The sequence below is a fragment of the Oncorhynchus clarkii genome, chromosome 1 (assembly GCF_045791955.1).
Source record: "Oncorhynchus clarkii lewisi isolate Uvic-CL-2024 chromosome 1, UVic_Ocla_1.0, whole genome shotgun sequence".
Taxonomy (NCBI): domain Eukaryota; kingdom Metazoa; phylum Chordata; class Actinopteri; order Salmoniformes; family Salmonidae; genus Oncorhynchus; species Oncorhynchus clarkii.
Genome location: NC_092147.1, coordinates 79678284 through 79705760, shown reverse-complemented (window position 1 = coordinate 79705760; position 27477 = coordinate 79678284). Strand labels below are relative to the sequence as shown.

The following is a 27477-nucleotide window of genomic DNA, read 5'->3' as shown; positions in this document are numbered from 1 at the left end:
TCTTGATCGTGTCCTTAATGAAATGATCAAATATACAGACTGCAAATTCCAATTTGCTATACTTAAACTCTTTAACATCATCCTCAGCTCTGGCATCTTCCTCAATATTTGGAACCAAGGATTGATCATCCCAATCCACAAAAGTGGAGGCCAATTTGACCCCAATAACTACCGTGGGATACGCGTCAACAGCAACCTCAGGGAAATCCTCTGCATTATCATTCAGCAGACGTGTACATTTCCTCAGTAAAAAACAATGTACTGAGCAAATGTCAAATTGGCTTTTACCAAATTACCGTACGACAGATCACGTATTCACCCTGCACACCCTTTATTTATTTTACCTTTATTTAACTAGGCAAGTCAGTTAAGAACACATTCTTATTTTCAATGACGGCCTAGGAACACTGGGTTAACTGCCTGTTCAGGGGCAGAAAAACAGATTTGTACCTTGTGTACCTCCCAACACTAGGCTACCCTGCCCCCCCCTAATTGACCAACAAACAAACCAAAACAAAGGCAAAGTCTTCTCATGCTTTGTTGATTTCAAAAAAACTTTTGACTCAATTTGGCATGAGGGTCTGCTATACAAATTGATTGAAAGTGGTGTTGGGGGAAAAACATACAACATTATAAAATCCATGTATACAAAAAACAAATGTGCGATTAAAATTGGCAAAAAACACACACATTTCTTTCCACAGGGCAGTAGGGTGAGACAGGGATGCAGCTTAAGCCCCACCCTCTTCAACATATATATCAATATATCAAGGGCACTTGAACACTAGAATCTGAAGTCAAATGTCTACTGTTTGCTGATGATCTGGTGATTCTGTCCCCAACCAAGGATGATCTACAGCAGCACCTTGATCTTCTGCACAGATTATGTCAGACCTAGGCCCTGACAGTAAATCTCAGTTGCAAGGGCCACAAATACAAATTCCATCTAGACACCGTTGCTATAGAGCACACAAAAAAACTATACATACCTCAGCCTAAACATCAGTGCCACAGGTAACTTCCACAAAACTGTGAATGATCTGAAAGACAAGGCAAGAATGGCCTTCTACGCCATCAAAAGGAACATAAAATTTGACATACAAATTAGGATCTGGCTAAAAACACTTAAGTTAGTTATAGAACCCTAGTTATAGAACCCATTGCCCTTTATGGTTGTGAGGTCTGGAGTCCGCTCACCAACCAAGAATTCACAAATGGGACAAACACCAAATCAAGACTCTGCATGCAGAATTCTGCAAAAAAATCCTCTGTGTACAATGTAAAACACTAAATAATGCGAGTGTACTGTGAGTGTAACTTTTGTGAGTGTAATATTTACTGTCAATTTTTTGTTTACTATCTACTTCACTTGCTTTGGCAATGTTAACATATGCTTTCCATGCCAAAAAATCCCTTAAATTGAAATTGAATTGAGAGCAAGAGAGAGAGAGAGAGAGAGAGAGAGAGAGAGAGAGAGAGAGAGAGAGATAACAAGAATGAAAGGCAGGACGAGAGGGAGGGAAGGAGAGAAACAAGCACAGCATGAGAAGTGATTGATTCTATTTGATGTACTGCTCCAGCTTCAGCACTGCTTGGCCCTCCCTCCGGGCAATTCAGCTGTGCTTCACTAAGAGCTTGCCTGCTCTGTGAGTGTGCGTGTGTGTATGAGTGTGCGTGTGTGTATGCGCGAAGTGTGTATGCACGCGTGTGTGCACTCGTTCCTGTGTGTGCGAGCGCGTGCATGTGTGTCGGGGAGACATTGTTCCTTGACGTCAGCACTCAGCCAAGCCTGCCGCTGTAGCTGCCGCTGCTCGCCTCTCAAACATGTCTTTGTTATTCCGTAGCTTCCGTCGGAGACCGGTGACTCGCAAAATACGGAACCGATAGCCTACTTACCAAAGATCTGCATGGCGCTCGGACTCTGTCGACGACTGAGAGCGGATGTGACATGTAAAATATAGGCTATCAACGATGTTGTTATTCAGAGATGACAATGATGATGAGGAGGAAAATAGTAGCCTAATGATAACAACAGCAATAATTTGTTTATTTTATATGCCATTAAGACTATTTATAATATTCTCCTATTATTTCAATTATTAGAATTATTATGATTATGCATATTGTGAATAGTGTTTATGTAGACATATTAGCTAGCCTATGTTATTATTATTATGTGAGTGTTGTTATTATTACAATATAGGCATATTTGTATTGATTTGTGTATTATCATTGTAATCATTATTACCATTTGTTATTATTAGGCTATTAGTATCATCATTTATATAATCAATATTAGTCCTAATATAGGCCTGCATCTATTAAATTGTTTAGCACGTTTGAGTGATTTGATTTCAACAGTTTATAAATATTTGAAAAATGTATTCAGTTGGTAATACATTACCTAACACACCTCCTCCACTAAGAATCGAAATCCAAACTGACCGTGGCAAAAAATGATTTCACTCTCGTCCGCTCAGGCGTTTCCAGCTTGTCCTATGGCCTTTCTGTAATGCAGGTCACTCACGTAGTATTCCTAAATCGCTCCCACCACCGGAATCTGGGACACATTTTGTCAGCAGCCGCAAAGCATGGCTCCTTCTGTGGTAACTGAATAGCCAGTGTAATTTGACACTTCAACTTGCCGTGGCTCTCTACGGTAGTTGATTCAGTCACTCACACGCTAACGCTACGGTGATCGGTTTTTCTTGTATTTGTGAAGTGAAAAGGGACGCAGTGTAGGTCTACACGAAATTCGGGAAAACAAAGCGGATTTCTTCTCCTAGCCGAGCTAAAAGTAAGTTCCGTTCCGTGGTTGTTTCCGTATTGTAGGCTGTTCAATCACACCTCGCCGTGGGTTTGTTGCACAGACAGACATGGTTTTGTGTGTGGGCATTAACGTTACTGCCTTCGATGAGTTCGCTGCTCGCTGGCCATACTCAACCCCAGCGCCAACAATAGACTGACCCAGAAGCCAGAGAATCAGAACAGAACCAGCCGGTATACTTAAACTGGATAGGGTATTTTATTTTTATTTTTTTACTATTGCGTCCGAGTCTAGAAATATATATTTTTAGCTGGTCCGTGCACAGCGTGGATTTGTTGCTTGCGTGCGGTTAGTTGTGGTTTGTTCGATTGCGTTGAGCCTACATTGAGACATTTAGAGAAGGCTGTTTGATTGTTGGTAAACAAATGACGTTGATTAGTTTGTTGGGGTTAATCTTCCCTTAATCTGGGAATGTATGTCAGGTAACTAATAGGCTAGTTCAGCAAGCAAAACAAGGCTGGACTGAGCTGACTGCTTTCTAAAATAGCGTAGCCTACCTGTTGTAATAATAGCCTACCACAAATCCAAACTGCTTTGCTGTTTTGGCACGTTGTTAGTGTTACAATGTAACATTTGTATCTCCCGCTCTCAACATGTAAAATGTCTAGGCCTAGCCTACTAGGCTATTATTTGTATGCCCGCGCCACGTAAATTATGCAGCACTGAACTGTTAAAATACACTTTATATCTTGCATTGTATTTTCCAATCAGACTTGCAGAAAACCAATCGCTGGGCCGCTGTGCGTGCCACGGGCGGCGGCGTCTCTGGCGAGCCCTCCCCGATAAATTCCTCCGTCTGGATGTGAGGCCAGCCGGGGCAGCGGCGGGCGGACCTCCCGGTGGGTGGGAGGGAGAAAAGGAGGGAGCAGAACTGGCTTCTCTTTCATTACCCTCTCTACCCGGGCCATGATGGGAGAGACAGAGAGCAGCCAACTCGCAGAGGAAAAAATCCTGTAGACTGCACTGAATGAACGGGAGGGAGAGAGAGAGAGAGAGAATGCCCCTTTTCTCTCGTTAGTGAGGTATGGGAGTTGGGGGAAACACGAGTTGGAGCGGGTGCGGTAGTTCAGAGAGAGGCAGGGAGGGAGGGAGGAAAAGCTATGGATGTTGATTTCAGATGTTGTAAAGGGGCATGAAACTCCACTTCCAGAAAACCGTAATCCAACAGGTAATACATAGGCACATGGATGGGTTTTGTTTATGTTATCATAAAGGTAGTTTAATGTAGTCTACAATACACACCGTTTAAATGTGAACATATTTACCAGCTGCTTACACTGTCCTTAACATAACTGTAATGTTTTATGTTTATAATTGATTAATAGACACAGCTTGTAAGAATGTGTTAATAAAACATAATTGGAAACAGTGAACTTGACCTAGTCAGTGTAACTGTAAGTTAACAACACTTCTAAAGCCTCACACCATACACACACTATCTCACTGTCAGTCAAGATAACAGGTGCAAGTTGTATGAGGGAAGCCCACCCATCCACCTTTTTTCACCTGTCAGCAGTCATGAAGCAAAGGAGACAAGGAAACGAAGCCAATCAATACAATTGGAATCAATGCTGTGTTTATGGACTGACAGTGTGGGTGAGTGGAGTGGTGGATTAAGGGAGACCATAGAGGAAACAAGGAAATGAATCATATGCATATTGGATCTAGGCCGGGATGTGTATTATGATTCTGTTGCTATTCCACCCACAGCTTCCCTAGTCAGCCACGATAACAAGCTGTATGAGGGAAGCCCATCCACCTATCTGCATTCATTAGGCAATGGATACAAGGAAATAAAGCAAGATGAAACCCTTTAAATACACTCCCATTGCTCCTCACTCAATCACAAACTCGTAGTAGTTCCATTCTTCTTCCATATTCTCTCTATTCCCATTCCCCACCCACAGCCTCAGAGTCTAGAATTGAGCTAAGGTAACGCATTTAGAACCTACACCACACTAATCACTGCTGTGACAGCTTGACGTTTCACCTAACTGTTAGTGTTCTATTGTAGAGGGTTGTGAAATTGTTGGCTGGCGTTCACTCAGACTCGCTCACTAGACATGGATTCTCTGTCTGCTGGTGTCATGCCTTCGGCTCTTATACCACCCACTCCTGTCCGTCTGTCCCATAGCACAAGACAACCTTTGTTTCTGTCAGTCAGATTCTCTCTGTGTGGCGTGATTCTCTTGGTTGTTGAACATATCAGTTGTTTTTGTGAAATGCTTTAATTTGTATTTTCTTGAAATTTATGTCAGGGAAAATATCTCTAAGTGGAGAAATATGTCAATAATGCAGAGGAATATTAGGAAAATCTAAAACTGCATGGAGCTTTTACATTTGGACATATTGCATATCTGAAGTGTTCCATTTGAATTTGACTGCACCAGACTTCCTCAGTGTTCACACTATTGGATTTGTTATCTCTCTCTCTCCAAAAGGCTATTGATTAATTTGACTGCATGATAGCCTCCTGGTCGCAATTCCATTTGATTTGAATTACTATTGTGTAGCATTAGACCTTAATAGAAACTGGCACTCTAACCATATTTACCCAGCTAGGTTGAGAGAGAGAGCGAAAGATCAAACTACTATTTGGTTTTGTTTATAGGGTGTTACAATATTGTAAACAAACACATATCAAGAGAGCGCAGACTGGTACTCTGACTCACTGTTACTGACTTCTATTCACACATCTGTGAGTGCTGCCCTGTGGGGCCTATCTATCCATTTTACCTCTGCCAACCAGCCTCAGACCAGTCTTCTGGGGGGGGGGGGGGGGGGGTCAGCCGGTAACACTCACTCGTCGTTTAATGAGAGCCTTTACTTCAGTAAGGTATTAGAACAGCATATAGCCCCTGTCTCGGTAAGTGCCTTTCCTTGAAAGAGGCAGAGGGAGAGAGAGAGAAGAGTGGTAGATACAGGTAGAGAAACAGAAAGTACATGTGAGTGAAAGAGCGAGAGAGAGACTGGAAAAAGAGAACTCACTGGCCTTACCCTGTCACTGGCTCATGCATGTTTGATTTGACGTTCGTTGGTACTTTGCGCAACGAGTGCAGGGAAGGGGATGTCACAATGGCCACGTCCTGTTCAGTTCCCTTCTGCAGTGCGTGTGTCTGAGCAGTGTGTGTGCATGCCTGTGTGTGCGTCTGGGCAGTGCTGGAGCAGGGGCCCTTGAATGATAAATGACACCCGGCTAGGAGGCTCCACGAGGAACAAGATGAGAGTTCAAGGAGAACACAATGTTCCCTACCACTGTCCGTCTGTCCATCCGTCCTCCATGCCTGCCTGTTTCCCTGCCTACCTGGCTGACTGGCTGGGCAGCTGACTTACTGATTGACTGGCTAACTGACTGACTGACTGGTTGACTGACTGGCTGCCTGCACTCAAGATTTCTCACCATCGCAAACAATTACCTTCACATTTTTACTGCTGATGAAATCTTCACTTGCTGTGTGTGTGGCAGTGAAGTGTGTGTCTGAGCAATCTGCACGCGAGTGTGTGTGTGTTAGTGCTGAGCGATTAGTGCTTTTTGAGGTCGGATCATTTGTGGTTTGATTATTTTAAAAAAAATCTAAATTTACGATTATAAAATAATAATTTCTACCTTAAATGCATTATGAAATTCCAAAGCCAAAAATAGTGATCATTCAATTGCAAGTATTCCATTGTCTCTGTCAGGTCCACATAGAAAAATAGGAAATGACTAAGAAATAATAAATTATTTTAGTTGTATATTACTTAGTTTTATTTAGTCATCATCTCATCTCATCTCTGCTCAGACAGTAGCAGCCAGACAGACAACTGTCTAACGTTGTCTCTGTGCTCCCCATACTGTACTGTCTTTAGTCATCCTATTTAGCTAGGCCAGCCTGGCAAAGAATGCTGAAGAGCTGCCTGGCAATCATTTTATTAGTTTTTCAAAGTAGATAAGGCATACTTTCACAAACCGTCTCTATCCCTCTCTCTCATGTGGTCTGTGTGTATCTAACCTAACATAGCAGACGTAAAAGTGTATCCATCTCTGTCCAAGTAGGAAAAAAAAGACGCAGTGGATTATGGTCATTGTAGTTCAAGGAAAATAACAAATTCAACTTCATATGCATCGTCTCCAGCACCACACCAACAGCAACATATGTGAAAATGGCGCGTTTCTATGTTTTGTAGTAAAAAAGATAGGTGAAGATAATTGTTTCCAATAACATCATCCATGTGCATTGTGTGATTTTTAACCAATTACAACAAAACATAGAAACTTGTCTTTTTCACATTGATGTTGGGGTGGTGCTGGAGATGATGAATATGAAGTTGAACATTTTTTAAATTTCCCCTTTAATTACCACATTTCTGAACTGAACTAGGTTCAATATTTGCCTAGTGAAAACTACAACTCCCTTCAGCCCAGTGTGCCGTATATTTCTTGACTTCATTTCGCTAGGAAATTTAATTATTTCTCTAGAGAAACGGCATGTTGGGCTCACAAAAAACCCAGAACTAAATGGAATTCAAGTAATTGAACCGACGTCGGTCAATTAGTTGTTTAATAATGAAAAAAATCACAATGTCAGTTAATCGCTCAGCACTAGTGTGTGTTTGTCTTGTAAATCCTGTTTAAGACAAACACGTTGTCCTTATACTTAGACTGTTTTCTTGTGAGTACAGTACAGTAGGGCTGCATCCCCCACGGAACCCTATTCCCTATGTAGTGCATTACTTTGAAAGTCAAAAGTAGTGCGCTCTATAGAGAATAGGGTGCCATTTAGGACACAAGCCTAGCTCATTAGTCTCTTCTGTTTCCATGCTGGGTTGGTGAGTTCACTGTCAGCTCTCTCCTCTGTGATCCGTCTAGGTTATATAGGTCTCTCATTTGATAATACAGCCTCTCTGATTGTATGGAAGTTAACTACAACCTCTGCCAAGTCTCTCTCATACCAGAGTAATAACAGTGTAATTGATTGTTTTTGTGAAGCCACCCACCTCTCATCACTACTATTTCAAATGCATTTTCTATTACCTCATCAGAATAATGATCTTCTATTCCTTTATAGGAAGTCTGGAGTCATGTATTTTTGTCTGTGACTGTGTGTTTAATGTTACTATGTGTGTGGGATGGAGAGTGATGGTGTAGACTGCATGAAGAGGGTAGAATCACATCTGTATGTATCCTAGAGGGTAGGTTGGATGTGATTCTACCCTCTTCATGCAGTCTACACCATCACTCTCCATCCCACACACATAGTAACATTAAACACACAGTCACAGACAAAAAGACATGACTCCAGACTTCCTATAAAGGTATTTGTAATAATGACAGTTACAACAATACTGAATGAGTAAGTAAAAGTGCAATATGTGCCATGTAGGAAGCTAACGTTTAAGTTCCTTGCTCAGAACATATGAAAGCTGGTGGTTCCTTTTAACATGAGTCTTCAATATTCCCCGGTAAGAAGTTTTAGGTTGTAGTTATTATAGGAATTATAGGACTATTTCTCTCTATACCATTTGTATTTCATACACCTTTGACTATTGGATGTTCTTATAGGCACTTTAGTATTGCCATTGTAACAGTATAGCTTCCGTCCCTCTCCTCGCTCCTACCTGGGCTCGAACCAGGAACACATCAACAACAGCCACCCTCAAAGTGGCGTTAACCATGCAGTGCAAGGGAAACAACCACTCCAAGTCTCAGAGCGAGTGACGTTTGAAACACTATTAGCGCGCACCCCGCTAACTAGCTAGCCATTTCACATCGGTTACACCAGCCTAACCAACGCATCGATTATATGCAACGCAGGAAACGCGAGATAAACGAGTAATATCATCAACCATGTGTAGTTAACTAGTGATTATGATTGATTGATTGTTTTTTATAAGATAAGTTGCTAGCTAGCATTAAACTTACCTTGGCTTCTACTGCATTCGCGTAACAGGCAGGCTCCTCGTGGAGTGCAATGTAATCAGGTGGTTAGAGCGTTGGACTAGTTAACTGTAAGGTTGCAAGATTGAATCCCCCGAGCTGACAAGGTAAAAAATCTGTCGTTCTGCCCCTGAACGAGGCAGTTAAACCACCGTTCCTAGGCCGTCATTGAAAACAAGAATGTGTTCTTAACTGACTTGCCTAGTTAAATAAAGATTAAATAAAGCTGTAAACAAAAAAAAACATCGGCATGTTATGAAAACTTGAAATCGGCCCGAATTAATCGGCCATTCCGATTAATCGGTCGACCTCTAATTTATACACACAGACACACACGCGCATGCATACATACATAAAGTATCATTCAAAAGTTTGGACACACCTACTCATTCAAGGGGTTTCTTTATTTTTTACTATTTTCTACACTGTAGAATAATAGTGAAGACATTAACAGTATGAAATAACACATATGGAATCATGTAGTAACCAAAAAAGTGTTTATCAAATCCAACATATTTTATATTTGAGATTCTTCAAATTAGTCACCCTTTGCCTTGATGACAGCTTTGCACGCTCTTGGTATTCTCTCAACCAGTTTCATGAGGAATGCTTTTCCAACAGTCTTGAAGGAGTTCCCACATATGTTGAGCACTTGCTGGCTGCTTTTCCTTCACACTGCGGTCCAACTTATCCCAAACCATCTCAATTGGGTTGAGGTTGGGTGACTGTGGAGGTCAGGTGCTCTGATGCAGCACTCATCACTCTTTCTTGGTCAAATAGCCCTTACACAGCCTGGAGGTGTTTTTTGGGTCATTGGCCTGTTGAAAACCAAATGATAGTCCCACTAAGCGCAAACCAGATGGGATGGCGTATCGCTGCAGAAGAGTTAACTCTTCCATTCCTGTGGCGGTCCTCATGAGAGCCAGTTTCATCATAGCGCTTGATGGTTACTGCGACTGCGCTTGATGGTTACTGCGACTGCGCTTGATGGTTACTGCGACTGCGCTTGATGGTTACTGCGACTGCGTTTGATGGTTACTGCGACTGCGCTTGATGGTTACTGCGACTGCGCTTGATGGTTACTGCGACTGCGTTTGATGGTTACTGCGACTGCGCTGGATGGTTTTTGCGACTGCGCTGGATGGTTTTTGCGACTGCGTTTGATGGTTTTTGCGACTGCGTTTGATGGTTTTTGCGACTGCGCTTGATGGTTTTTGCGACTGCGCTTGATGGTTTTTGCGACTGCGCTTGATGGTTTTTGCGACTGCGCTTGATGGTTACTGCGACTGCGTTTGATGGTTACTGCGACTGCGTTTGATGGTTTTTGCGACTGCGCTTGATGGTTTTTGCGACTGCGTTTGATGGTTTTTGCGACTGCGCTTGATGGTTTTTGCGACTGCGCTTGATGGTTTTTGCGACTGCGCTTGATGGTTTTTGCGACTGCGCTTGATGGTTACTGCGACTGCGTTTGATGGTTACTGCGACTGCGTTTGATGGTTACTGCGACTGCGCTTGATGGTTTTTGCGACTGCGCTTGATGGTTTTTGCGACTGCGCTTGGTGGTTTTTGCGACTGCGCTTGATGGTTTTTGCGACTGCGCTTGATGGTTTTTGCGACTGCGCTTGATGGTTTTTGCGACTGCGCTTGATGGTTTTTGCGACTGCGCTTGATGGTTTTTGCGACTGCGCTTGATGGTTTTTGCGACTGCGCTTGACGAAAGTTCTTGACATTGTCCGTATTAACCTTCATGTCTTGAAGTAATGATGGACTGTCGTTTCTCTTTGCTTATTTGAGCTGTTCTTACCATTATTTGGACTTGGTCTTTTACCAAATAGAGCTTTCGTCTGTATTCCACCCCTACCATGTCACAACACAACTGATTGGCTCAAATGTATTAATAATTAAAGACATTTCACACATGAACTTTTAAGAAGGCACACCTGCATTCCAAGTGACTACCTTATGAAGCTGGTTGAGGGAATGCAAACAGTGTGCAAAGCTGTCAAGGCAAAGGGTGGCTACTTTGAAGAATCTCAAATATAAAATATAGTCTGATTTTGTTTAACACTTTTTTTGGGTTACTACATGGGTCCATATGTGTTATTTCATAGTTTTGATGTCTCCACTATTATTCTACAATGTAGCAAATAGTCAAAATAAAGAAAACCCCTTGAATGAGTAGGTGTGTCCAAACTTTGGACTTGTGCTGTAGTTGTATGGCATGTTACGAATTCCAATTCGTACACTATGTTAAGAATTTGTAAATTCTTAAAATCCCGGATTGTATCTTTAATTTGACTCTGCTTTTCACAGCAGGAAAATAATCCTGCACCAACAGGACATTTTAATTATTATGTGGATTCTAATTAATGGACATTTCTGTAGGGGTTGATACATTTTTCGTAAGGACAAATCAAGTCTGCCATTTTTAAGTGGAAATTACAAACTTTAGAAGCCATTTTATAAAAAATTGAATACACTACAATTTGCACTTCATGCTGCGGTGGAAAATTTGTTGCGACAACAGAGTGATCAAATTAAGATAGCAGATCTGTACTGTAATTCCTTGTTTTCTGACATAATTTGTACACAGTGAAACTAATTGAAGGTCAAATGTTAGATATTGGGGTGTTGTGTAATAGAGAAAATAAGAAAATAAAAACTGATATGGATGGAGTATCAACATTTCCTGAGTATGGAATATTTGGGCAAGAGGTGAGGCAAGCACGTATTTACACTAATATACAGTTGTTTCTGTTTTTGTTGCACAATGTAAACATTTTAGTTGTGTTCCCACATGTCCCAATATCAAATTGGCGTGCCACTGCAAGCCCCACAGCGCTCTGTCTCTCCCTGCCTGCCGCCTCCTCCCAACCACTCAGCCAGCAGCGAGTGTGTCCTTTAGAGAGAGAACGATAGAGTATGTGTGTGTGAGTTGTGTGTGTGCCCACTTGCTGCCCTCCCCTCATTGTGACTCTGGCAGTGTAAGCCAGGCTGTTTGTGTGTGTGTGTGTGTGTGTGTGTGTGTGTGCGTGCGTGCGTGCGTGGTTGTTTCCCAGGGTTCTAAGCCCTGCCGGTCCTTTCATACCCCTGCTGCCTGGGCGGCTCAGATAAAGAGACATATTAAAACCTCCCTCGCTGTGGAGAGAGAGAAAGACAGAGGTGAAAGAGGGGTAGAGGGGGCCAGAGGAAAAGCATATTTGTCTCATCCCATGACAGCTGTCGTGTACCTGTCTAATTAAAATAGTTATCACTTTGGTCATTCAGTGAAATGATATCACTCATCAGTATATCTAAACTACATAAATAAAACAATATCTACAATATATTTTTGATACTTAACCCTAAATCACCCCAATCGGAAATCATCTCCCCAGTTTATCAGCCAGTCGATGTGTTGTACCAGATACAATATTATTTTCCTCTCCCTTTGCAGTAGTTTTGGCTGATTTTCATGGGGCTACAGAGGATAATCTGTTTGCCTTCCATTTGGGACTTAATTTATTCTACTGATCAACAACATTTGCATAGAAGTAGCTTATTTTATAAAAGTGCATGCTCTTTAACCAGTAATGACATCATTCATGAAGCAGGAGGGGGTCGTCAGTTGGAGCACTATTCACACAGAGTCAGTTTGCTGAGGCAATAAATTCACTGACACGAGATAATATTTGGGAGAGACGTGAGAGAGGGACCAATTATTTTTTTAAAGTGAATTAATAAAGTTTTGGTGGCAATTAGTTGTCATGGTTAGCATATTATCACAAAGTACTAGGGGTAGTGAATTGATGTTAGCTTAAGCTGTTAGCTAGCAAGGAAAGTTAGCCTGTAAAGCTGGAAGCTACCGCTATCTTCTTGCATTGTAACGTGTTCTAGCCTGTATGGACATTGTTTTGCAAACAGTAATTAACAGATTTAACATTTCTACATGTGGTGTCGCATTATTCAAGTGTGTTAACTTAAGTGGAGCATGAGAGGGGCGCTAACATGATGCAGCCCAGACTCCCAGTGCAGGCTAAGTGGAGCATGAGAGGGGAGCTAACATGATGCAGCCCAGACTCCCAGTGCAGGCTAAGGGGAGCATGAGAGGGGAGCTAACATGATGCAGCCCAGACTCCCAGTGCAGACTAAATGGAGCATGAGAGGGGAGCTAACATGATGCAGCCCAGACTCCCAGTGCAGGCTAAGGGGAGCATGAGAGGGGAGCTAACATGATGCAGCCCAGACTCCCAGGGCATGCTAAGGGGAGCAGGCACGGCATGCTAAGGGGAGCAGGCACGGCATGCTCACTCCATAATAAGGGGGGACGTCTGCTGTGCTTAGACAGACTTGATCCGTGAGACACATTTGACAAGTACCAAAAGTAACAAGTTCTAGCACCAAACCGTTGTTCATGTTCTAGTATCGGAAAAATACAGACGTTTCCGTATATTGTGCAACACTAGCGTGCGTGCGTTGCGCAAATATGTCCCCACCTTTGTTTGTTCCCGGAGACAAGCATTGATCCACTGCAGAGTACTTGCCAGGGCCCTGTCCACTGCAGTCCTTGCCAGGGCCCAGCTTGCAGCCTCCAAAACAATGTTTGTCATTGTCTTGCTGTGATTTATAATCATCTGTTGACAAACAACGGTACTCTCTCATTTTCTGTATGATTTTAAAATGATTCAGAAGATGCTCAAATCCCCATTTCTCAGGAACATATGCCAGGTGTGTAAACCAACAACAAGAACAGACTATGTAAAGCTAGGCAGATTACTATTTAAAAAAAATATATATATATATATACATTGTATTTGCATTTATTAGTTGAACTTTTTACCCCTATTTCGTGGTATCCACTTGGTAGTTAGTCTTGTCCTATCGGCTGCAACTCCCGTACAGACTCAGGAGAGGCGAAGGTCGAGAGCCATGCGTCCTCCGAAACACAACCCAACCAAGCCGCACTGCTTTTTGACACACTGCTCGCTTAACCCGGAAGCCAGCCGCACCCATGTGTCAGAGGAAACACTGTGCACCTGGCGACCGAAGTCAGCTTGCAGGCACCCGGCCGGCCACAAAGAGTCGCTAGAGCACGATGGAACAAGGGAATCCTGGCCGGCCAAACCATCCCCTAACCTGGACGACGCAAATTGTGCGCCACCTAATGGGTCTCCCGGTCACGGCCTTCTGCGACACAGCCTGAGATCGAACCCTGGGCTGTAGTGACGCGTTAAGCACTGCGATGCAGTGACATAGACTGCTGCACCACTCGGGAGGACCTAGGCAGATGACTTCTGAGATTACATCATTTCTTTTATAATACCTCCTAATAGACATAAGATGTAATGTTATTATAATGTGTTTCCCTAACAACTGTTCTCAGAGCCATTTCAACTTTATAGCTTCTAATAGATGAGGAAAAGCTGATCCCAGATCTGTGCATAGTGGGCTGGGTGGGATGGTAAACATCAGACACAGACAGGGAATAGGGCTAGCCTGTCTATGAACTACACACACACACACACACACACACACACACACACACACACACACATCTCTGGATGTCATGTCGGAAGTACGTCTCCCTGATATATCTAATCAATATAACTGTATTTCATAAGAGGTGTGTGTGCGCGTGACATGTCTGTTAGTGTGTGTGTGGGGGGTTGGGGCGCTTCCTGTCCTTATTTTCTCTGGAATTCCTTTGTTTTTGGAAGTCCGGAACAGAAACTGAAATGTGTGTTTTGACTAAGGACATGTTCTCCTTGAGAACACACACAAACACACACTGCTGTTTTTAAAAGCCAGGCACAGCCAAGGTGCTTTTCTCCTCTTAGCGTATAACCGTTCAGCAGGCAACAAAACAGATACATCTTCTTCCCTGTTAGCACTAGCTAGGCTGCCTTTAGGCTGCTAGTGTACTCATGTTGAAGCTGTCCTCAATACCTCAAAGTTAGACTTTGTCAGTTGAAAGACAGTGGCATACCATCCCAATACTGTAGCCTAGATGAATAATGGAAAGTACCTTGATTTCCTCACTCCTGCCTGTCTGTCCACAGTAAGTATGCATGTTGAACGTGGAACAGCATGTTTCCACTCCTGTTTAGTGAAGGAGGAAGCAGTGGTCACAATGTCCTGCTCAGCTGAGGGGTTCAAATTATATTTTACCTTGTAACACTTCATATTGAATTATAACCGCATAATAAAGCCTTATAAGATATGTACAATGCATTATAATGCATGACACAGGCACTAAATACCTATAACTCATACACACACATTCGTTCCGATAAACTAAAAAGTAAACTGTTACAATTGGCAACTTGTCTTTTTCAACTCTCCATGCGACCACTGATGTTCCACCACTTGTATTCTGTCACAAGTTCCTTATCAGGGGCAGACTGTCACTTTAACTAGACAACTCCCACGAAGGAAGTCTTTTCCCTCTTGTTTCCCACTTGTTTGAAGGGGTCTTGTGTTTGGAAAGAGAGGGAGAGAGAGAGGGAATTGAATAGGCTTCTTGCCTGCCTGCTTCTATTGAGCCAGGCCCATTCTTCAGCCAGCTCCTGAAACAGTCGGGAGGAGGGGAGGTATTTCCCTTTGCTGGGGAGGAGCAAGAGAAAGAAGAAAAGGTGGAGGAAGAGATGAGCGAGAGAAAGGGAGGGGGAAGAGGAGGTGGTAGGGCGAAGGAATGCAGTAGAGAGGAAGGACTGGGAGGAGGAGGAAAGACGGGCAACCTGTCAGGCTGTCAGTGGAAATCTGTTTGACGGGTCACTTTGTAAATCGTTATGAAGCCTTTCTATGAGCTGCTCTACATTTCCTTTGTACTGCGATGATGGTAATGTTGGTTGCTGGCCAGCCGGCGGTGAGATTATTATTAGCTATCTCTCCCCTCCCCTGTTCATAGAAGGGGGAGTAGAGTGAGTCAGTCAATGTTTGGACATGTGTTCTGCAGTTATGTTTTTGTGATTTTATCTTGCTTGTGTTGCTATCGACTCGATGCTCAATTTAGTCGTTTTCACTCACAAAATAATTGCTGATATTCTAAGTACCCACTTGGTCTATGTCACAAATGGAACCCTATTCCCTATATAGTGCACTACTTTTTACCAGGCCTTTTGGTCTTCCCTCTGTGTTTTGTGGTCAGCTGAGGTGAGATCCAGCAGTCAGTGCTTGAGAGGAGTGTCTCTAAACTCAGTGTCACTTTCTGGCCAAACAGGTTTCAGCTTGACGGCATCATGACGGAAAACATTAAATCCTACACAATGATAAGCCTGTATGGCATAGCGTGCTGTTGGATCAACATCATCCACTCCTCCCCCTGTCACTCACTCTCTCCCCTCTGTTCCTCACAGTCACTTGCTCTCTCACTGTTCTCTCTCATTTCTTTCTCTCGCTCTAGCTCTCTTCTTCCTCTCCCTTTGAAGATCCCTCTGTGACCCCTAGGAAAACCCTTTTTGGTTCCAGGTAGAACTATTTTGGGTTCCTTGTAGAATCCTTTCCACAGGGGGATCTACATGGAACTCAAAAGGGTTCTCCTATTGGGACAGCCGAAAAACCCTTTTGGAAAAGATCCTTTTATTTTTTCTTCTTCCAAGTCTCACTCTCTAACTCTTCCTCTATATAGATTTGTAATCTTCTATAGGGACTTGTCATCTGTCAGTCAACACAATATTGGTAGCCACCCCATTACCTTCTACTGGAACTATCAGCATGTATGAACCATTTGCGTTTTGTTTGCATTGTAACTTCATTCAAATGGCCAATAGTCACAGCACAAGCAAGCGATATTTGCTTGTTGTCTGTAAGCGGGAGTTGGTGTTATGTGTGGGAAGTCACACTGTCTGTCTGTCTAGCTGACTGACTGATTGACTGACGAGCTGGCTGGCTGACTGCCTGATTGACGGCCTTCCCGACGACTGATTGTGGCCTATCTCTGATAACTCCTGAAGGGTCTCTCTTTAGATCTACTGGTATATTAAACAGATGAACTGACAGTTTTACATCAAAACATTATCACAAAAAAAGATCTGCATTTGATCTAGGAAAAGGAGAAAAGCCCGTTTTGATTTGACAGTTATATTACAGTGGGCCAGAGGCCATACCAGCGTTGTTACGAGGTGTGAAACATTTGAATAAAATAGGAAGAGTATTTAATTGACTTTTGGCATATTGCAGTACGAATAGGTGAGTCTAGACTGCACCTCTCTGCCAATTCTGACACCTCACATAATCTTGTAATGTGAAAGTTCCCTTTTTATCAAAGCTTTATGAAACTACAGGCTAATGCGTTACACACACACACACACACACACACACACACAGTGGCGATTTTACCATGTAAGTCTTGGTGAGGCAAAAATAATCATTCCAGCAAAGCCACTACACAACACTAAACAATACATTAATTGCACTATAACGGTGATAAACGGTGCCCACAAACTGTTAGGGCCTACATAAAGCTGTCCCAACAGCAGAGCTTTGTTTTCAGCACCATGGAGTGAATCCTCACCACTGCTACACCTGGCTATCAGCGGAACCTCGTCTGGCAGCGAAACAGTTAATTCAGCCTCATTTACTGCCTTTAAAATACAGCTGATATGGCTGACTTGCTTAAAAAAATGTGTGTTTTTTTTATTGACAATTGAGATGTGCAAGCTATTGCATAAGGGAATGATGAGCGGATAAGTGGCAATCCGTCATTTTGATTAAGACATTAATGAGCGAGCTAAGACAGACGTTGCCGATATAACTATTTGTTCAGAACTTATGAAATGTACAGAAACAGAATTCAGAACATGGGCCGTTCTTACATGATTTTCTCCCTGTACACCAAGTCAGAACTGTAGGATAAATTAAGGGGGCATATAAGCAGACAATGAAAGTGCTTACAATATTCGAATGATGACATTTCTCCAAAACAGCCTATATGCTAATTGTGCAATACCAAGTCAGAACAGTAGGCTAAGGACTCCCGGGTGGCGAAGTGGTTAAGGTGCCACCAGAGACTCTGGGTTCGCGCCCAGGCTCTGTCGTAACCGGCCGCGACCGGGAGGTCCGTGGGGCGACGCACAATTGGCCTAGTGTCGTCCGGGTTAGGGAGTGTTTGGCCGGTAGGGAAGTCCTTGTCTCATCGCGCACCAGCGACTCCTGAGATGGGCTGGGCGCAGTGTGCGCTAACCAAGGTTGTCAGGTGCACGGTGTTCCTCCGACACATTGGTGCGGCTGGCTTCCGGGTTGGATGGCGCTGTGTTAAGAAGCAGTGCGGTTTGGTTGGGCGCATCGGAGGACGCATGACTTTCAACCTTCGTCTCTTCCGAGCCCGTACGGGAGTTGTAGCGATGAGACAAGATAATAGCTAATAAAACAATTGGATACCACGAAATTGGGGAGAAAAAAAGGGGTAAAATACACAAAAAAAGAACAAAAAAAAGAACAGTAGGCTAAGTTTTGAGGGTGAAAGGGACCAAATTATTAGGGTGAAGCACATCAAATAACATTTTATTTTATTTATGTGCCGAATACAGCAGGACCTTACAGTGAAATGCTTGCTTACAAGCCCTTAACCAACAATGCAGTTTAAAAATAAAATATGGATAAGAATAAGAAATAAAAGTAACAAGTAATTAAAGAGCAGCAGTAAAATAACAATAGCAAGACTATATACAGAGTCAATGTGCAGGGGCACCGGTTAGTTGAGGTAATTGAGGTAATATGTACATGTAGGTAGAGTTATTAAAGTGACTATGTATAGATGATAACAACAGAGAGTAGCAGCGGTGTAAAAGAGGGAGGGGGGCAATGCAAATAGTCTGGGTAGCCATTTGATTAGATGTTCAGGAGTCTTATGGCTTGGGGTGGAAGCTGTTTAGAAGCCTCTTGACATAGATTTGGCACTCTGGTACCGCTTGCTGTGCGGTAGCAGAGAGAACAGTCTCTGTCTAAGGTGGCTGGAGTCCTTGACAATTTTTAGGGCCTTCTTCTGACACCGCCTGGCATAGAGGTCCTGGATGGCAGGAAGCTTGGCCCAGTACTGGGCCATATGCACGACCCTCTGTAGTGCCTTGCGGTCAGAGGCCGAGCAGTTGCCATACCAGGCAGTGATGCAACCAGTCAGGGATGCTCTTGATGGTGCAGCTGTAGAACCTTTTGAGGATCTGAGGACCCATGCCAAATACAGTGCCTTGCGAAAGTATTCGGCCCCCTTGAACTTTGCGACCTTTTGCCACATTTCAGGCTTCTAACATAAAGATATAAAACTGTATTTTTTTGTGAAGAATCAACAACAAGTGGGACACAATCATGAAGTGGAACGACATTTATTGGATATTTCAAACTTTTTTAACAAATCAAAAACTGAAAAATTGGGCGTGCAAAATTATTCAGCCCCCTTAAGTTAATACTTTGTAGCGCCACCTTTTGCTGTGATTACAGCTGTAAGTCGCTTGGGGTATGTCTCTATCAGTTTTGCACATCGAGAGACTGACATTTTTTCCCATTCCTCCTTGCAAAACAGCTCGAGCTCAGTGAGGTTGGATGGAGAGCATTTGTGAACAGCAGTTTTCAGTTCTTTCCACAGATTCTCGATTGGATTCAGGTCTGGACTTTGACTTGGCCATTCTAACACCTGGATATGTTTATTTTTGAACCATTCCATTGTAGATTTTGCTTTATGTTTTGGATCATTGTCTTGTTGGAAGACAAATCTCCGTCCCAGTCTCAGGTCTTTTGCAGACTCCATCAGGTTTTCTTCCAGAATGGTCCTGTATTTGGCTCCATCCATCTTCCCATCAATTTTAACCATCTTCCCTGTCTCTGCTGAAGAAAAGCAGGCCCAAACCATGATGCTGCCACCACCATGTTTGACAGTGGGGATGGTGTGTTCAGTGTGATGAGCTGTGTTGCTTTTACGCCAAACATAACGTTTTGCATTGTTGCCAAAAAGTTCAATTTTGGTTTCATCTGACCAGCACCTTCTTCCACATGTTTGGTGTGTCTCCCAGGTGGCTTGTGGCAAACTTTAAACAACACTTTTTATGGATATCTTTAAGAAATGGCTTTCTTCTTGCCACTCTTCCATAAAGGCCAGATTTGTGCAATATACGACTGATTGTTGTCCTATAGACAGAGTCTCCCACCTCAGCTGTAGATCTCTGCAGTTCATCCAGAGTGATCATGGGCCTCTTGGCTGCATCTCTGATCAGTCTTCTCCTTGTATGAGCTGAACGTTTAGAGGGACGGCCAGGTCTTGGTAGATTTGCAGTGGTCTGATACTCCTTCCATTTCAATATTATCGCTTGCACAGTGCTCCTTGGGATGTTTAAAGCTTGGGAAATCTTTTTGTATCCAAATCCGGCTTTAAACTTCTTCACAACAGTATCTCGGACCTGCCTGGTGTGTTCCTTGTTCTTCATGATGCTCTCTGCGCGTTTAACGGACCTCTGAGACTATCACAGTGCAGGTGCATTTATACGGAGACTTGATTACACACAGGTGGATTGTATTTATCATCATTCGTCATTTAGGTCAACATTGGATCATTCAGAGATCCTCACTGAACTTCTGGAGAGCGTTTGCTGCACTGAAAGTAAAGGGGCTGAATAATTTTGCACGCACAATTTTTCAGTTTTTGATTTGTTAAAAAAGTTTGAAATATCCAATAAATGTTGTTCCACTTCATGATTGTGTCCCACTTGTTGTTCCCACAGTTTTATATCTTTATGTTTGAAGCCTGAAATGTGGCAAAAGGTCGCAAAGTTCAAGGGGGCCAAATACTTTCGCAAGGCACTGTATTTTCAATCTCCGGGAATAGGTTTTGTCGTGCCCTCTTCACGACTGTCTTGGTGTGCTTGGTCCATGTTAGTTTGCTCCACTACAGCCCGGTCATTGATAATGGCGGGCATGCTCGGTCCCCTTTTTTCCCTGTAGTTCACAATCATTTCCTTTGTCTTGATCACGTTGAGGGAGAGGTTGTTGTTCTGGCACCACACGGCCAGATCTCTGACCCTCCTCCCTGTAGGCTGTCTAGTCGTTGTCAGTGATCAGACCTACCACTGTTGTGTCATCGATGAACTTAATGATGGTGATGGAGTCGTGCCTGGCCGTGCAGTCATGAGTGAACAGGGAGTACAGGAGGGAACTGAGCACGCACCCCTGAGGGGCCCCTGTGTTGAGGATCAGTGTGGCGGATGTGTTGTTACCTACTCTTACCACCTGAGGGCGGCCCGTCAGGAAGTCCAGGATCCAGTTGCAGAGGGAGGTGTTTAATCCCATGGTCCTTAGTTTATTGATGAGCTTTGAGGGCACTATGGTGTTGAACACTAAGCTGTAGTCAATGAAAGCATTCTCACAGAAGTGTTCCTTTTTGTCCAGGTGTGAAAGGGTATTGTGGAGTGCAATAGAGACTGCATCATCTGTGGATCTGTTGGGGCGGTATGTACATTGGAGTGGGTCTAGGGTTTCTGGGATAATGGTGTTGATGCGAGCCATGACCAGCTTTCAAGGCACTTCATGGCTACAGACGTGAGTGCAACGGGTCGGTAGTCATTTAGGCAGGTTACCTTAGTGTTCTTGGGCACAGGCACTATGGTGGTCTGATTAAAACATGTTGGTATTACAGACTTGGACAAGGAGAGGTTGAAAATGTCAGTGAAGACACTTGCCAGTTGTTCAGCGCATGCTCGCAGTACACGTCTTGGTAATCCGTCTGACCCTTTGGCCTTGTGAATGTTGACGTGTTTAAAGGTCTTACTCACATCGGCTGCGTAGAGCGTGATCACACAGTCTTCCGGAAAAGCTGGTGCTCTCATGCATGTTTCAGTGTTATGTGCCTCGGAGCGAGCATGGTAGTAGTTTAGCTCGTCTGACAGGCTTGTGTCACTGGGCAGCTCTCAGCTGTGCTTCCCTAAGTAGTCTGTAATTGTTTGCAAGCCCTGCCACATTCGACGAGCGTCGGAGCCGTTGTAGTACGATTCGATCTTAGTCTTGTATTGACGCTTTGCCTGTTTGATGGTTCGTCGGAGGGCACAGCGGGATTTCTTATAAATGTCCGGGTTAGAGTCCCACTCCTTGAATGCGGCAGCTCTAGCCTTTAGCTCCGTGCGGATGTTGCCTGTAATCCATGGCTTCTGGTTGGGGTATGTGCGTACGGTCGCTGTGGGGACAACGTCATCGATGCACTTATTGATGAAGCCAATGACTGATGTGGTGTACTCCTCTGCCATCGGTGGAATCCCGGACCATATTCCTGTGCTACCAAAACAGTCATGTAGCTTAGCATCTGCTTCATCTGACCATTTTTTATTGCTCTATCCACTGGTGCTTCCTGCTTTAAGTTTTACTTGTAAGCAGGAATCAGGAGGATAGAATTATGGTCAGGTTTGCCAAATGGAGGGCGACGGAGAGCTTTGTATGCGTCTCTGTGTGTGGAGTAAAGTGGGTCCAGAGTTTTTTTTTCTCTCCTCTGGTTTCACATGTAACATGCTGATAGCAATATGGTAAAACTGATTTATGTTTCCCTGCATTAAAGTCCCAGGTCACAAGGAGTGTCGCCCCTGCGTGAGTATTTTCTTGTTTGCTTAGGGCGGAATACAGCTCATTCAATAGCTAGAGACTTCCATAGATATCGTGCACCAGCGGTTATTTACAAAAATACATAGCCCGCCACCCCTTGCGAGCAGAATGGAAGACAGTGGGGGTTTATTCGATCGCCTATGAATTCTCAGAAGGCAGTCGGCCCTTTGGCCCCTTTTTGTCCGCCTCCTCTTCACGCTTATCACAGGGATATGGGCCTGTTCCAGAGAAAGCAGTATATTGTTTGGGGCAGGCTTGTCAGACTCGTTAATGGACAAAAAGATTCTGCCAGTCCGTGGTGAGTAATCGCAGTTCTGATGTCGAAGTTATTTTCGGTCATAAGAGACAGTAGCGGCAACATTATGTACAAAATACGTTACAAAAAAACGCAAGTATACAAAAAAAACAAACCACAATCGGTTGGGGACACGTAAAACGTGGAGCCTTCTCCGGCTCCATTATTGTCAAGGGATACTAACAGCTTATTACACAAAATACACTTATTATTACTTTCTTAGCTGCAGTATACATTTCTCCCTGGCATATTACATCATCTATGCAGCAGCATACAATACATTTTTGGACTCACCGTTGTGCTCTTCTCACTTGAACAGGAAGGAGGCGCGTCGGTTCTTCTTGTGTGCAAATTTTGTAATGAAACTTTGTCATCAAAGTTTTGGCATTCTCTTGATTTATGGTGCTTTCAAGATAACCAGGAACCCAGGAAAAAAACAAGGTTGAATCATGACGTCAATGATCTACAGGTTGGAGCTCTACAAAGAGGCCCGAGTTCCCGACTTGGAATTCCTAGTTGGATGACCGTTCAAAACATATTTTTCCAGTTGGAGCTTGTATTTTTTCTTTGAGTTCCCAGTTGTCTTGAACTCATTGAAGTCTGAGACTTCCCAGTTTCGAGTTTCCAGGTGTTTTGAATGTGGCAGAAGTTGGATTGACAGCATGGCCGACGTATTCAACCTTTTCTGACCCGTGGAGTTGTGTGTGATTGTTTATCCTTTTAAGCTTGGAAAAGATACCCTTAAACCCAGACTTGGACCATACACCGTCTCCACTGAATAGCAGGGGAAGCAAAATAGTGATGCTTACAATTAGCCACTGATTCCTTCCAAACCACTCATTGTTGAAGTTGCAATTTCCAACTTGTTGTGTAATGTTTATGTCCAATGGTCGATGAGCACCGATATGTTTTATCTATAATTTTTCTTCATTTGACAAGGATAAAACATTTGCTAGTAGATTGTCAACCTGATTCATGGTGATGACTGCTTGTCTAGCTTGCTAGCTAAGATTTTGAAAGTATGGTATTGACATGTCCGATCAAAGCTATGGTAGATCTAACGTGATTTGACGTAATTTTATCTGTGGCCAATGACCGTGAGCCTTCTTGGATGGGCACTTCTAATCTAAATATAATGCAGCCCCCAAGGGGGCTTGAACTCTACCTCTCCCTGTAGGTTTTTCAGTGACGTAGTGTCCCCATGGGTGACAGAATACTTAGCCAATTACGGCGCAACTATAGACGATTCCCAACCCCTACACTCTGTATTTTCCACTAGCCGCCCTCCACAATAGATAGCACTGAGCTAGGCTGAAATGCAAAAATAACATGCAAAAAAAATAAGTTTTCAGTATGAGTTTTTCCTTACAAAAGGGCTTATTACAGACAGATATACTCCTCAGTTTAGTCATCTAGCGGTTGGCTGTTGTCATACGATCCCGCAAGGGAAGAAGCCGGATGTGGAGGTCCTGGGCTGGCGTGGTTACACTTGGTGTGCTTTTGTGAGGCCGGTTGGACGTACTGCCAAATTCTCTAAAACAATGTTGGAGGGGACTTTTGGTAGAGAAATGAACATTCTCTGGCAACAGCTCCGTTGGACATTCCTGCTGTCAGCATGCCAATTGCAAGCTCTTTCAAAACATGAGACATCTGTGGCACTTTTCTATAATGTAATGTTTTTTGTGTGTCTATCTTTTGTGAGTCTTTCTCTACATGTTTACAACAAGCAATAGGAAGATCTCAGAACAGGGACATTGGGGAATAATATATTGTACGGGATACATTTGTACTGTAGGGAAGCCGTCTCTGTAGTAATGTAATGTGCCTTTCATAACCACGTGAGACGTCAATTATAATGGAAATGCTGGAATGTGTATTTCTATGAAAGTGATGTTTAATGTAATAATGATGCAACTATGATGGTGATATGGATTACATTTATCCTCCTTAATATTAAGGCTATTCTCACTTCATGTTACACACATACACTCAACCATGCAAATTGGCTGAGTTATTATTTATTTCACACATTATAGTCTTAACCTTATCCAGACATCATACACACTCGCACTAAATCACATCCACTATCACACATGTCAACCTACTCAGATCTACTACACACTTAATATCCTGACTCAATGTTCTAACATCTGTGGCATTGGCTCACAGGCAAACAGGCAAGGGAATAAAACAACTAAAAGCAAACAAAAAGAACATGAGTATAGCCAGTTATAATCTGCTATGCAGATACAATTATAAGAAAAGGCGATCAGCTTTTAAGTGGCTAAAATGGACGGAATGTAACATATGCGGTTTACAGGAAACTCACTCTACATCCTTAACCTGTGGAACCTCCCAGCAACAGCCAGTGAAAGTGCAGGGCGCCAAATTCAAAACAACAAAAATCTCATAATTAAAATTCCTCAAGCATACAAGTATTTTACACCATTTTAAAGATACAATTCTTGTTAATCCAGCCACAGTCTGATTTCAAAAAGGATTTTCAGCGAAAGCACCACAAACGATTGTTAGGTCACCACCAAGCCACAGAAAAACAGCCATTTTTCCAGCCAAAGAGAGGAGTCACAAAAAGCAGAAATAGAGAGAATTAATCACTAACTTTGATAATCTTCATCAGATGACACTCATAGGACTTCATGTTACACAATACATGTATGTTAATATTTATATCAAAAAATCTGAGTTTACATTGGCGCGTTACGTTCAGTAGTTCTAAAACACGCGGTGATTGTGCAGAGAGCCACATCAAATTACAGAAATACTCATAATAAACATTGATAAAGATACGACTATTATACATGGAAATTTAGATAAACTTCTCCTTAATGCAAGCGCTGTGTCAGATTTAAAAAAAACTTTACGGAGAAAGCAAACCATGCAATAATCTGAGTACAGCCTTTAGACAACAAAGCAGCCAAAAAGATACCTGCCATATTGGGTAGTCAACATTACTCAGAAATAGCATTTTAAATATTCACTTACCTTTGATGATCTTCATCAGAATGCACTCCCAGGAATCCCAGTTCCACCATAAATGTTTGATTTGTTCGATAATGTCCATCAGTTATGTCCAAATATCTTCTTTTGTTAGGGCGTTGGGTAAACAAATCCAAAAGCGCGTTCAGGACGCGCCGAACATCGGACGAAAAGTTCAAAAAAGTTCCGTTACAGCCCGTAGAAACATGCCAAACTAAGTATGGAACCAATCTTTAGGATGTTTTTAACATAAAACTTCATTAATGTTCCAACCGGACAATTCCTTTGTCTGTACAAATGAAGTGGAACGTAGCTACCTTTCACGTGAGCGCGCCAGACCGAGGCTGTGGCACTCTGCCAGACCACTCACTCAAAGAGCCCTCATGAGCTCATCCATTATTGTTTGGGGTACCTTCATAGGTCATTCAATTCAATATTCATCAGTTAAAAAAAGCTGTTTCTGTCTAAAGTGAAGACAAGCGAAATACAGATACAAAACAAGTTAGAGGAAAAACAAAAAGAACTGGAGGAACATATTCAAGAACAATCTAATGTAATCTACTACAAAAATAAACACACTGGATGGAATATGGAGTAAAAATGTACCAAATTCTTCCTTAATTTCCAACACAGGAACGCTACTCAAAAAGTTTGCAGAAACTCGTTGCTAAAGACTGAAGAATCCATGATTCACTGAATTATATTTCAAAAGAGGAAGCTAAATATTTTAAGCAGATGTTTTTTTTTTTTTTTTGTTATCTCATCCTCTGAATGAGTTTGCAAATGCACAAAACTTTCAGTGCAAAGGCCAAATCATAATAACTTTTTGAGGTTATTAAATCCTTTCAGTTTGGGAAAAACCCCAGGGCTTGATGGCATTTTTTATATACTCAAAGCTCCATTATTAGCTTGTTAAAAGTACTCCTATAGAAATTAGTCTGTCCGGTAATCAGCTGGAAGGTCTGATTTCATTATTATTATGTGGATATAGTGAAGCAACATCTCAAGATGTTAAAGCTTGGTCGCAAATGGGTCTTCCAAATGGACAATGACCCCAAGCATACTTCCAAAGTTGTGGCAAAATGGCTTAAGGACAACAAAGTCAATGTATTGGAGCTTCCATCACAAAACCCTGACCTCAACCCTGTAGATAATTTGTGGGCAGAACTGGAAAAGCGCGTGCGAGCAAGGAGGCCGACTAACCTGACTCTGTCAGGAATGTGCCAAAATTCACACAACTTATTGTGGGAAGCTTGTGGAAGGCTATTTGAAACATTTAACCCAAGTTAAACAATTTAAAGGCAATGCTTCCAAATACTAATTGTAAACTTCTGACCCACTGGGAATGTGGGAAGAAATAAAAGCTGAAATAAATCATTCTCTCTACTGTTATTCTGACATTTGACATTCTTAAAATAAAGTGGGGATCCTAACTGTCCTAAAACAGGGAATTTTGTCAGGATTAAATGTCAGGAATTGTAAAACTGAGTTTAAAGGTATTTGGCTAAGGTGTATGTAAACTTCCGACTGTTTGAAAAATATGTTTGAAAAGGGTGTATTGTTTTTAAATTATATTGGAATGGTGGAGTTATGTCTTTCATGGAGTTATTGGAATTGTTTGGGAAGGTCTTGCTCAATCCAGGATCACAACCAATTGATTACAGCATTACCCCAAAAATGGAGGAGGCAGGTGGCAGCGGGAGGAGGTAGGTAACTGGTCTGTCTGCCCAATATAAAGGATCAAACTGGGAACAAAAGTAGCATAAATAGGAAAGTATACCAGTTTCATTTGAGGACCAGGATGTTGACAGCTGTGCCGTAAAGATTGCAAAATATTTAGGAGGAGATATTTGATGTACCGATTCCAAGGCACAGGGTGTATGAGTTGAT

At 42.7% G+C, this 27477-nt stretch overlaps 1 protein-coding gene across 4 annotated transcripts in view; it reads left to right on the top strand.

Moving 5' to 3' along the window:
- The first annotated feature begins 2484 nt into the window (after nucleotides 1–2484).
- The window catches only part of LOC139412973 (zinc finger MIZ domain-containing protein 1-like), a 216546-nt gene continuing 191553 nt past the window's right edge, over nucleotides 2485–27477 (top strand). For 3 of the 4 annotated variants that reach the window (XM_071159938.1, XM_071159903.1, XM_071159912.1), the window contains exons 1-2: nucleotides 2485–2797; nucleotides 3539–3849. The gene's annotated coding sequence lies outside the window, so the exon portion shown is untranslated. The remainder of the gene's footprint in view (nucleotides 2798–3538; nucleotides 3850–27477) is intronic. The other variant, XM_071159920.1, reaches the window with a different exon arrangement.